The sequence below is a fragment of the Pelodiscus sinensis genome, chromosome 4 (assembly GCF_052426305.1).
Source record: "Pelodiscus sinensis isolate ZL-2025 chromosome 4, ASM5242630v1, whole genome shotgun sequence".
NCBI lineage: Eukaryota > Metazoa > Chordata > Testudines > Trionychidae > Pelodiscus > Pelodiscus sinensis.
This window is the reverse complement of record NC_143055.1, coordinates 116921674-116934260: the sequence shown is the minus strand read 5'-3', so window position 1 is coordinate 116934260 and position 12587 is coordinate 116921674. Positions and strand designations below refer to the sequence as shown.

Below are 12587 nucleotides of genomic sequence, written 5' to 3'. Positions count from 1 at the left end.
ATATTTTTAAGGGAAATTTGCATGCTGGTTATATGTAGCCTAAAGGCTCCTGGCAAATTAATGTTTTGATCCTTCTTTATAGGGACCAAGGTAGCTTTTAGTTTGAGTTTTACCTCTGCTTTAAAAGGTGTACCTATTAAGAGAAAATCCACGTAATTCCTATTAAGTGTATGAGTAATTCTTCCTATAATTTTGGCAGAAATTATTGTACTAAATCATGCTAACTACAAGGAGTTTACTGAGAGGTTGTTTTAGGAGAGTAAAGTTTTATCCCGATGAATAAAAACTTTGTGTTAAGCTTTGGCATTGGATATTCATTTTAAACATTTCCTATTACAGGAGAAATGGTAAGTGGTGGGATTAATTTGAACTTTCACTCTTCATCTGAGTAATACTATTTTGTTTATTCTTGGTCCAATGTTTAAATGAACTTTCCAGTATTGGATCACTTCCCTTTGTGGATCACTATGAACATCAGCTTTTTTGCCAATGGCATGAGCCCCACTTCACGGTCCTTACAGGACTGTATCTTTTACAGTTCTTATTTAAAACAAAAGACAGAACTATGTAGCACTTTAAAGACTAACAAGATGGTTTATTAGGTGATGAGCTTTTGTGGGCCAGATCCATTTCCTCAGATCAATATGTGGAAGAAAATCGGCACAACCATATATACCAAAGTGATACAATCAAAAAAATGAACGCATGTGAAACTGACAAATAAAATTTTAGAACAGAGTGGGAATGAGGGGGGGAAGGTTAGTGTCTGTGAGGTAATGACATAGGGGTGATAATAGGGGAAGTTTCTTTCTGCCCCACTTCCCCCACTAACTGGATTCAATTTTGTGGTGACCTTGAGGCTTTCTTTCGCTGCCTCCACCTACGATCACAGAAACTTCCCCTATTATCTCCCCTAAGTCATTACCTCACAGACACTAACCTTCCCCCCTCAATTCCACTCTGTTCTAAACTTTGATTTGTCAATTTCACATGCGTTCATTTTTTTGCTTGTATCGCTTTGGTATATATGGTTGTGCCGATTTTCTTCCACATATTGATCTGAGGAAGTGGGTCTGGCCCACGAAAGCTCATCACCTAATAAACCATCTTGTTAGAACTATGTAGCACTTTAAAGACTGTCTTTTGTTTCAACTAGACCAGACTAACATGGCTGCATCTCTATCACAGTTCTTATTTAATGTATTGTTAAAACCTCTGGCACGGGTGCTGTATAATAATCCAGATCTACAAGGAGTTAGACTAGTAAAGGGAAAATCATAAATTACTTTTGTTTGCAGATAATATAATTTTTCTCAAAATCCATTATGTTTGTACATTTTTGGGAATTTTTGAAGGTTTTTTTATATTAAAAACAAAACACGAGATTACTGTTTTCTGCAAAACTTTATTTTTAATTAAACTTAGATTTATGAATAACCAGTTACAGGAATCTTTTTTCCTGACCAGGTTCAGGGTATGGGGGAAAGGAGGGAGATTGGGAAGAAACATACAGTGAAAAAGATGCCGAATAACAAATTGATACTTCACAACCTTATGCCTTCAATGCATTGATTCTAGGAATAAGAAAAAAGATGCACTGCATCATATTGCAATTTATACACCATTCTCTTCTGCAAATTTGAGATGTGAAATTGTATTAACTTTGTGATATTATGGACTACTCAATTTCCAAATTAGTTTATAAATGAGAAGTTCTACTATACATAGGTTGGAACTCTCTGGTCCAGCCCCATTGGGACCTGATGGGTCCCAAACAAGAGAATTTACCAGGCTAGGGAACATCACCTGCCCCCGACCACCCGGCTTGCTGACACTGCTTGCTGCAAGCGCTACATTTGACCCCAGCTTTCTGCTCTGGGGCTCAGACTTTGGCCCTGTTGGCCCTGGGCTTAGGCTCTGGCCCTGCTGCTATCAGCCCAGTTCATCTAATGAAGTGGATTTGAGCCATAAAAGCTCATGATTTTATATATTTTTGTTAGTCTCTAAGGTGCCACTGGACTACTCGTTTTTTAAGTCTCAGACTAAAACAGCTGCCCCTATGGGAATTTTATAGCGAGAGTTTATGGGCCAGGAGCGACCTTTTTACTGTTTCCTGATTCTCTGTTTATCTCCATTTTAGAGTAACATAGAGTAACTATTTTTGGGGACTGACGTAATCTACCCCAACCTGATGATGATGAGGCAACAGGACTGTTCTGCCTGCTTGTATATCACCCATTCTAATTTTTTTTGATTGAATTGACAAGGATGTTTGTGTGCAGGTCTATCCTTAATAAAGGTTACATCACAAAGAATGCACAGGGGTAAGGAGCAGATGTGGAAGTGATACTACAGATTTTTTTTTGTCTATCCCTGCATGTTTGGCAATTGTTCAGTTCTTTTCTCCTTCTTTCAATATACATAAAAGCTCAGTGGAGGCAGGAGCATCTCTAGATGTAGTTCTTTACATGTTGTCCTCCAGTGCATCCCTGCTTTTTCTCCTGTTCATTAAGTCATTTGCATGAAAATATAAGCCAAGGTAATGTCATCTTAAAATGAGCATTTAAATAAAATCTGCCCCACTTCATACAAGTGGAGAATTGATATTGAGGCCTAATGATGACATTCATAACATAGTGTAAGTGCTGATCATTTTAGGTGTTGCATTCAGGAACTCTGGAACTGTGAGCAGAACCTGAATGAAAAGGGACTACTAAACTATTCCCAAATCTGATCGATTCCTGTTCATCTCCTACAAGTCAAATCATCTTGCCAAAGAGATTTTAATTGTAGTTTGCTTGATGAGCCACATACAATGTAAAATACTGTATCTGTAATGTTATGTGTTTGCCTTTGCTTTGCATTTAGTGGGCTTTTAGTACTTAGATGGCTGAAAACATGTAGTTTTTAGATGACTTAGCTGAAAACATAGTATATATTTTATTAGCTAAATTGAACAGTTTTAATATAACAGTTCATAGGGACTTTGTCCAATTAAGTATAGGTTACTTGACAGTTATAGAGTGCTTGTGGTTTATTTTGCTGTACTGTTTTGTGTTTGCTGTACCTCAGTGTTATCTGGCTTGACTGTTTGAGAGAACATGAGTTTAAACATATGTTTAAATGGATATATAAGTTGATGAGATCTGGTCTCAGTCTGATGCCCTGTGGTAGTTCAACAAGCACGTTTCTCTCACTAAGACTTTTCTGTTCCCCAGCTGTATTGAGATGAACTTGGTGCTTTCTCTGACCAATAATCTTTCCAGTGTATGTGGGAGAGGAAAGAGATCCTGAGGCTAACTGAGTCTTAAGTTAAATATCAGAGTGGTAGCCGTGTTAGTCTGAATCTGCAAAAGTGGAGAGGAGTCCTGAGGCACCTTATAGACTAACGGCCCACGAAAGCTTATGCTCCAACACTTCAGTTAGTCTATAAGGTACACAGGACTCCTCGCTGCTTGAGTCTTAAGTTGAGTCAGACGTTCCTTCAATACTTGCCAGAATGCAGGTGTGGCAGGCCTACTGCCACACCTCTTAGGACAGTGGTCCCCAACTATTTAAGGTTGCCGGGCGCCAGGGGGCGTGGCCGTTAATCCGCCTAGCGCCAGAGGACGGGGCGGGGCCCCCCATAACCGCGTGCCCGGGGCCAGTGCCCCCTCCAAGGGCCTCGTGCCCGGGGCCGGCCCCCCCCCCAAGCGCGGCGCGCTCCCCAAGTGCTGCGCGCCCGGAGCTGGCGCTCCCCCCATGCGCCGCGTGCCCAGAGTGGGGGCAGCCAATCTGCGGCGCTCCTGGGGCCGGCGCTTACCGTGCGCCACGTGCCCGGGGCCAGGCCAGCCCCGAGCACTTGGCAGGCACACACAGATGGCCCCACGGGCGCCATGGTGCCCGTGGGCACCGTGTTGGGGACCACTGTCTTAGGATATTTCTACATTGTTTCTGAGAGGGAGTCTCCTGGCTGAGTCCAAATCTAGCTGCTCCCGCTAGCATCCTGAAAATCTGTGTAGATGTTGCGTTGAAGTTACAATCCTGACTGGAGTTCAAGCTTTTGAGCTGTGCATGCGTTGATGGAGAGTCCAAGTTACAGCCCAAGTTAGGATGTCCAAGCAATGTCTATACATTTATTTTCAGCATGTTTGCACAAGATTTACTACCACAAGTATGCCATTACAGTGTGCAGCTTACTCCTCCATTGAGCCAGTCATGCTTTTCCATGGGGTGCAGTCCCTTATGAAGGCTATATGGAGAGGAAGATTCCTTCCACCCGCATAGTACAGCAGTATAAGGGCAAGCAAATTTTAGTTTTATGAAAATGAAGTTGCTGTTTATATCACCTATATAGTCATGCCACCATGCACATGTGTATGTATGTGTGTAGATGTGAGTGGGATATCATTTTCATTTTAGACACTGTGAGAAGTAATTTAAAAATAAAGCAAAGTTAGTCCATGTTTAGGTAAAACTGAAATCGCCAAGCTATATTTTGAAAATCTTAGTCAAAATTAAGTAGACAAAATTTGTCCTCAAACATGGGAAATTTCACTTTAAGAGTAATTTGCCACAGTTATGACTTAGTGGAGTAGTTCTTGTATGTTGGAAAACACTTTTCAATCTTACCTATAGTGTTGTTAATGTAATGTTGGCAGTGTTATGGAATATATTCTTATGCAAGAGATATGTGGCTTGATTCTTAACTCTCTTTTACACCACTGTTTATAATGGAATTACACAAGTGTAAAACTAGTATAGAGTGGAGAAACAGATAATGGTTTGTATCTCCATATCCTATGTGTTGTAGACTATAAGTATTTTATGATAGAGAAGCTGTAAATGCAGTGTTCTATGTGAATCATACCAGTTTATAGTGTAGTCTTGAATATTATGCCATGTACAGAATTACAGGAAATGCCTTCCATCACAGGTCTCCTCTGAAAAATGATATACGAGAAGATTTCATATTACTTTTACACCTCTCTCATAATTAACTTGTGAAATCTGTTTTTTTTGTAAGTGGTATAGAGCAGATCTGAATAACTACTAGTTTTGTATTTTTTTTAATTAAAAATATCTGCTATAAGGAATTAAATATGCTGCCAACAGTCCTTTATTAGTGATGAAGGATTTAAGGTAAAATTAACTTGAACAGGTCTAACAGGTTTCTATTTTTCCTACTTAAGGTATGCATTTCCAAAACAGTAATACTTAACTGATTTAAACAGCTGAAAGACATTCTAGAACTTACATCAGGTGTTGCTACAGTAACTAGGCACACAACATTGCATTGAAGAGTTTTAAAATATTGAACAGAACTTATGACAAGGATAACCATTTATTCATTTGGACGCTCGGTGGGATTGCTTATTTCCTTCAGATGAGAGAGGGAACCATAAAAAAGGAACTGGTAGCCTGTGCTTTCCTGTGGAATCCCAATGAAATTAAAGTATCTTGGTGAAAACGGTGATGAAGACTTGATGAGTAATTATAGAAATGTTCAGGCACAAATACCTGCATGTACGTACTGAACAAAGTGTTTCTTTTTTCCCCCCTTCTAATTACTGTACTTAGAATTAGGGTAATAGTTGTATGTTTCATTTGCAGATATATTTTTTTTATACATTGCTTGCACAAATGATAGGAGACTCAGCTAGAGTGTTGTATGTAAATGAAGAGAACCATTTTGAGGTTTTGTGAGGTTACCCAGAGTTGAGGACCTTCGTTACTACCACCTGCCCTTACTATAAGGAAGCCTTGTCTGTACCTGCCATGGGTCAGTACCTGAACCCTATTGGCCCTGGCAATGCAACCATTCCCTGCTAGGTATCACTGGTCCGACTGTCACTCTGCGGGTTAGTGATTAGCAGATGCTAACCCTCGAGCCCTCTGAGATCTCCCTAGAGTGCCAGCTCCTACTCCCCTGGTCTCATGAAGCATTCACAGATTCACTGCATCTAAAGAACCAGAATGGCTCAACTTACCCATTCCACCTCCAATCACCACTTCACTTAACACACAGTAGATCGATTGTTTAAATAGAAATAATCAAATTTAGGTTTCTTTCACAAAACATAGTGTTTCAAGTCGTAGTAAGCAAAAGTATTGGAAACAAATGATTATGTACATAATAAAATCATAGCATGCATTCTAGAGCCTAGAGTTAATGTCTAGCAGAGTATTGTCCACTCAAAATCCCTGAGGCATGTTGTAGCCAGGCTGACTATGGCCCTTCTTTCATGAGATATACATCTATTAATTTGCTTACTTAGTGAAAGATACAGTGCATCTCTTTGCACTCCAATATATACCAGACCAGTCCATTTGTCATTATTCATAAAAAGAATACCCCTGTGCTGTATCTTCCTATCGATTTCCTTTCTTGTAGATTTTGCAGTCTTTCATTTGGCATCTGGCCCAGCATGCAAATAGGGATACAGTGTGTATGCCACAGTGTGTATTACACAAATGGCCAGACAGGAAAATAGGTATCAATTACCTTCTGTTTGAAAGGAACATCTCCAAGGTATGTCACCTTCTGGTGACCTGCTTTAACTCCAAGTCCTTAAGAACATAATTTTCAGTCAAGACTGTCATGACCCTTGGCATGATATGCATGGCACTCTGACTGTATCCCTTTTAGCATGATGAGCCATCTTGGTGTTCACACCTTCTCATCCACTGTTGGGAGTGGGCCACATCTACCCTGATTAAATTGATCTCATTGGCATCAGTCCTCCGCATTATAATGTAACACACCCATCTTTGCACGTGCATATATATACCTGCCCATCTGAAGTTTCCACTTCATGCATCTGACAAAGTGGGTTCCAGCCCATGATAGCTGGTGACCAAATAACATATGTTAGTCTTTAAGCTGCCATAGACTCCTCATTGTTTTTGCTGAAACAGAGGAACATGGTTATCCCTCTGAAACTTCTCCAGCCAAAGAAACTCTTTTCTTCATGGAGAATGCCTTGCCATTAGCGCCCTCTTGTAGAAACCAAGAGAGCTCCAATTTAAGAACCCCTGCTCCTCGTAATCCTGGCCGTCACATGGGGTAAGAGTTTTTCAAACAGGCAACTTCTGAGCTAATTAGCACTTTATCGATTACAAACAGGCATTACACTCCAAGTGGTGACCTGATTTATATTGTGTCAGAAATTACTTGGTAGATTTTAGGACACTGGTTGTGGCTCTAATCCAGCAAATGCTTAAGCAGACATACAGGCTCCCCACAAGCACTGGATCCACTCCATTTTGCTGCCTCTATCAGAGGCAGCAGTGGGGGGCAGGGAAGGCTGCTGTGAAGCAGCCTCTGTGCATAGTGGGCCTGGGCTCGCCGCAGACAGAGGCTGCTCCGTCGTAGCAGTCCCTGTCCGCAGAGGTTCTGAGCTCCCCACGAACAGAGGCTGCTCTGGCATCCTATGGAGCAGCCTCTGTCTGCAGTGAGCCTGGGCCTGCCATGGACAGAGGTTGCGTTATGGCAACAGACTCTGTCTGCGGAAGGTCCGAGCTCCCTGCAGATGAGCTGGTCCATGGGATGATGGAGCAGTCCCTGTCTGTGGGGAGCTTAGACTTCCATGTACAGGGGCTGCTGCTGCAGGGCAGCTTCTACACGCTGGGAGCTCAGACCCCTCCACCCCCCGGTGGACAGGGACTGCCATCTTCCAGGTAAGGCTGCCAGATGGTCTCCCAAAAAATACTGAACACACGGGCTAAAAATTTGTGGAGCGCAAAAAAAACCCCACCAACACTGAACACACATCCTGTGTGGCTACTACCCAGAGCCACCAAGCTGGGAACAAAGGGGGAGGCAGCAGAGCCTGCTCTGCAAAGCAGCCACCTGCTACCCAAAGCAGAGAGAGGCAGACCCCAGGGCAACACAATGGCAGGATGGGGGAGGGCTGACCATGGGTGGGAAGTTGACTCACCCATAGCCAAATCAGCTGAAGGCTCCCAGTGCTGATTGCCCCCTGCCTTCCATTCCACTCCCCTTCTCTCCCCCCCCCGCCCCGGCTTCTGCATGCAACCAGAGGCTCAAGGTGCCAATCTCAGCCTCGCCTCCCAGCCCGGGACTCCCTCTGGTCATGTGCAGAAGCCTGGCAGTGGCGGGGCAGTGGCTGGGACTCTCAGCCACTCCTTCCACACCCATCAGGCTTTTGCATGGTACCACAGGCTCCCAGCGGCCCTTCTCCCAGCCACTCCCCTCCACTCCTGGCAGGCTTCTGTCCGGCACCCAACCGGAAAAACAGAAAATATCAGACATTTCATGTCTGGTATTTTCTGAATTTTTTTTCCAGACAGAGGGTGGAAAAACCGGACTGTCCGGTAGAAAACCAGACACCTGGCAACCCTACTTCCAGGGCTGTTGCTGCCTCTGTATGAGAGGCAGGAGAGTGGGGTAGCAGGCGGTCTGCAGGGGAAGCCAATTTTTAAACCAGCTCCCCTTGTTTCCCTGGTCTGCAGGGGAAGCCAATTTTTAAACCAGCTCCCCTTGTTTACCAGCTCTGTCTGCCACCCCACACTGCTGCTTCTGATAGAGAAGCAGCAGCACGGCGTGGCACAGGGCTCCCTGGGAGTGGGGCTAGGAGTGCACTTGCTGCTGGCCCTGCCTCTAAGTTATGTTACTGCTAAAATTTTGTGTGGTTACATGGCTAGTAAATTACATGCTATCTCACATTCCTGCTTTCCAGTTGGTTCTAATGAGCTGCATTTTAAACTTTAACAATGCTGTGACAATGTCTTCCACCCCCGATCCTGCCTTCAAATATATCTGCAAATCAAAATACTGTTTGGTAAACAGGAAAATTCTTCCATTTTATTGTTTTAAATTTGAAGGCCATTTATTTCTATAACATTTTTGCCGGCTGTACAAGATCAGATGTTGGGCATTTGTAGGACTAGCTATGATTCTGTAGATGCATCTTTTCCTCTGTAGGCATCTGCCTTCAAAGAAAGGAGAGGTGTGTTGATTATATGGTCTTTTGGCAATAATATAATTTAATATACTTCAGTAGTTCACAACAACTATCTGGACTTTGGCTGACCCTCTTCAGGTTTCCAATATGGCCAAAGAATTCCTCTTTTCTGACTTGGAAGGGAAAACCAATTGCTCTAATGCTAACTGTAGACTTCCAGAGGGTTCAGTAACAATAATTTGTTTCCATTCATGTGTAATTCACAGAAAATACTGGTATTAAAATATAGGTAAAGGGAAGAGATCTCATCCAATATTGTGTTCTTTTCTATCGAAATAAAAGCTTTACTTACACTTTCATTTTCTACTGGTGGAACTCATATTCTCAGTTGGTGGGAGATAACCCTGCACAAATGAAGATCAGTTTTACTGCCAAAATAAGATCACTGGTGCAAAAAGTCACTCTACATTCCCAGTCACTTTGGAAGTAAAGGTTTGAAAAGGAGATCCAGAAAGCCAGCCTTGAGTTTGGAATGGGATCCTGTGCTGCTCATTGCCCTGGGATTCTGTCCATAATAAATAGTTTATTTCAGGAAAAAAGAAGTAGAACAAGAAGACCTGCATGCCAAGTGTTGACGAAAAGATCAGTGCCTTGTACACTGGAGGAATTGTTTGAGAACAGTTCGTCCTTGTGTAAAGATTGTCCTATAATGCTGCAAAGGTCAAGCAGACCTTGAAGATATCTGCTGCTTTATGAGCTGATGGACAACATTTCCTGACATAATTTTTAAAGGAACACTTTGCTATGTCTATTTTTCCAAAATATCATCGATCTAAATAATAAGAAGTGGGGAATCATTCTTAGAACTGATACATTGAGCAGTCTAAGTCCTTGCACAGCTTGAAGAATCTTGTAAGGTTATTGATCGTTTCACTATTGCTCTGCATGTTTGGTTGGTTAGCAATGTTTGAAGCAGAAAACATCTTGCATTATGTGTTGTTGATATAGGTTAGGTCCTGCCTTTCTTAGCAAATGCATTCAAGGGCCTGCTAAGTATCCTTGTTGATGAGAGAGATGCTAAAACAACTTGTAAAAAAAAATGGCCAAGACGAGAAAATTGGGAGAAGTGGTTAAAGTTTGTAAAAGCTAATGAAATTAAAGGTGCCTAAATATTAAGGCCTCTGTAAGCTTTTAGGTTTCCAAATGTATTTTCCTTAAATAAGACAAATACAGTGAAACCTTTATCTGACACTCTGTTAACCACAAAACTTTAACCGCCATTGCCCCCAGCCACAATACTGTCACGTCTTCAGGTGCACAGGCCTGGCTCGGTTTACCACGAATAGCTTAACAGTTTTTTTATTTCAGTACTACTAATCATTTTTAACTCAAAATAGAAATGTGAGACCAGCTGCCTCTCACTACAAAACTACCAATATTAAAAATTTGAGTTTTACTATAATTGTCCATTGGGTTTTCCTAGGTTGATGGGACCCTCATATAACTTGAATTTTTAGATAACTGGAATGTCCTAATCCCTGAGTGTGCCAGATAACATAGGTTGTATTGTACCAAAATTGTCTTTGGAAGACTTCATATACACTTTACTTCTGAAAGATTTCAAGAGTGCAATAGAGCCCAATAAATCAATGTGGTAGTCTTCTACAATCCAAATCCCCTAGTTGGTTTTCTATTCAGGCTTTATTTTTCTAAATATAAACTGAATGCTTTAACAGTAAATTAATTAGAAACTGAGCTTAACCAAAACCCTTGAACAATGATCATCTACATTTGAAGACTGAAATTCTCTCTGTAACAGGCTAAATCTAAATGTTATGTAATCTTAATTCAGCTGCCTTACATAGGGTTACCTTCAAGGTTTTAAGATAACATGAACATACATTCTGTTGTACAGGATCCATGCCTCATTCATTAGGCAGGCTGGTCAGGAAATAAAGCAGAGGATTGCAAGAAGAAAACGGGCACTTGTTTAAGGAATTGAACTTGGTCATTGGAAAACTGGGTTCTGTGCAATGCTCTCTTCCTGTCTCTGCTGAGAAGATTTCCCATGTAATGCTGTGCAAGGGTATCATTATCCAGCCTGCCTGCCTGCCTCTGTCCCCGCCCCCTTCCCAAATTCAGGTTCCAGGGGCAGCTTTAATTCTGGCATTTACTTATTTTTCAGTGCTTTATTTTATAACCTTAATGTTCTTTTAACTTGTTTTAGGTATGTTTTATATATAACTTTTTGTAAAATCTTGGAACTTGCTTAGTAAGGTATCTCCTGAAAACCTTGTTCACCTTATCATTGAACACCTCTTTAGTGAGAAGTGAAGTTGTGTTTCTGTGTGCACCTTTTGAATAGGCTCTTGCAAGCCTTGCTCAAAGGAAAAAAATCCCAGTGATACAGAGCATCAGTTCAATAGGAGTTGTAGAGGCCTTAATCAAACACTATCAGAGCCCTGTTAATCTAAGGAAAAGCAAACAAGCCATTCTTTACACATACCTTTTGTAACCCAGCTATTACAAGTTATCTTGACTTGAAGTGAAATTTGCTGAAAATAAAAAATGTGTTCCCTCTGGCAATCAATACAGTACACTCTATATTTGATGAGAATTTGTCTGGGTAAGAATTTCAGGGTTGGGCTTTTATTAAATGAGACCATGATGTTAGCGTCTACTCTACTTACACTCGTATTCTACTTATGGCATAGCACTGATTTGGCTCCAGTCTATCCCTATTAGATCTAACTAAGCTAAATATGTACTAATTGTGGTAAATAGGTTGCAAGTTCTCTCTTTCCGTGTACTGTCTGCAGATGAATACATAAATAAAACTCAGCACACTGATGTGATGTGAAACCACAGTGGGTATTTGATAAACGCAGATGGCAGTTGCTACTACTATAAACTAACGTCTATTGCAAAATTGTCTGACTTAGAATTCAAAACACTGTAAAGTTCATGATGCTTTCTTGTTCCTTTGTTGTTATAAGTTGAATCCATGTGGTTGTTAGGATCTTAATTTTTTTGTTTTGGTTAAATTAGTTTTGGTTAAATGAGTTGTTAGAAAACTGAGACTTTATTGTACAGTATTTACTGGTAGTAAGGCAAATAAAAGTAATGGTCATAGTCAATTGCAATTTACCTGACATACACTTTGAATTTCAAAATACGTACCCATCCATTTTCTGTTTTAAAATATTTCAGGTACTACACATGGAGGAATTTACAGCTATTGATACATTTTCAAGATGTTGTCCTTGAATGAATTTGAGGAAATATATTAATGATACTGTTTTAATCATTGCAGATAAATAACATCTTTTGTTTGAGGATGACAGATTCTTGAATATTAATAATCAAAATATACATTGAAACCTTAGACTTTACACCATATGTAAGAAGAATTAGGTACCTTGCATTTTAGTTCATGAAGCTTTACCCTTAGGGTAAGTCTAGTAGATGTAATTACACATTGTAAGCGCTAGTTGAACCCTTAACCTGTGTTTCCTCTGCAATAATTACAGGATGTGAAAATGGCCAAGTGAAAAGCTTATTCTTAGACATTAATGATATTAGTTTAAGCTACTGTTACCATATGTTTAATTCATATGATTTCTCTAGACACTCAAACACAGACAACATTTAATACCATCATTCTATGATTCGTAATTCTCA

At 40.8% G+C, this 12587-nt stretch overlaps 1 protein-coding gene across 7 annotated transcripts in view; it reads left to right on the top strand.

Moving 5' to 3' along the window:
• The window catches only part of BMPR1B (bone morphogenetic protein receptor type 1B), a 362086-nt gene that overhangs the window by 32186 nt on the left and 317313 nt on the right, over positions 1–12587 (top strand). For 3 of the 7 annotated variants that reach the window (XR_012904029.2, XM_014576299.4, XM_025187492.3), the window contains exon 1: positions 5224–5505. The exons of 2 other annotated variants lie outside the window; for them this stretch is intronic. The gene's annotated coding sequence lies outside the window, so the exon portion shown is untranslated. Of the gene's footprint in view, positions 1–5223; positions 5506–12587 lie in introns of those variants that run through there. 2 more of the 7 variants (XM_006111945.5, XM_075929628.2) reach the window with 1 other exon arrangement.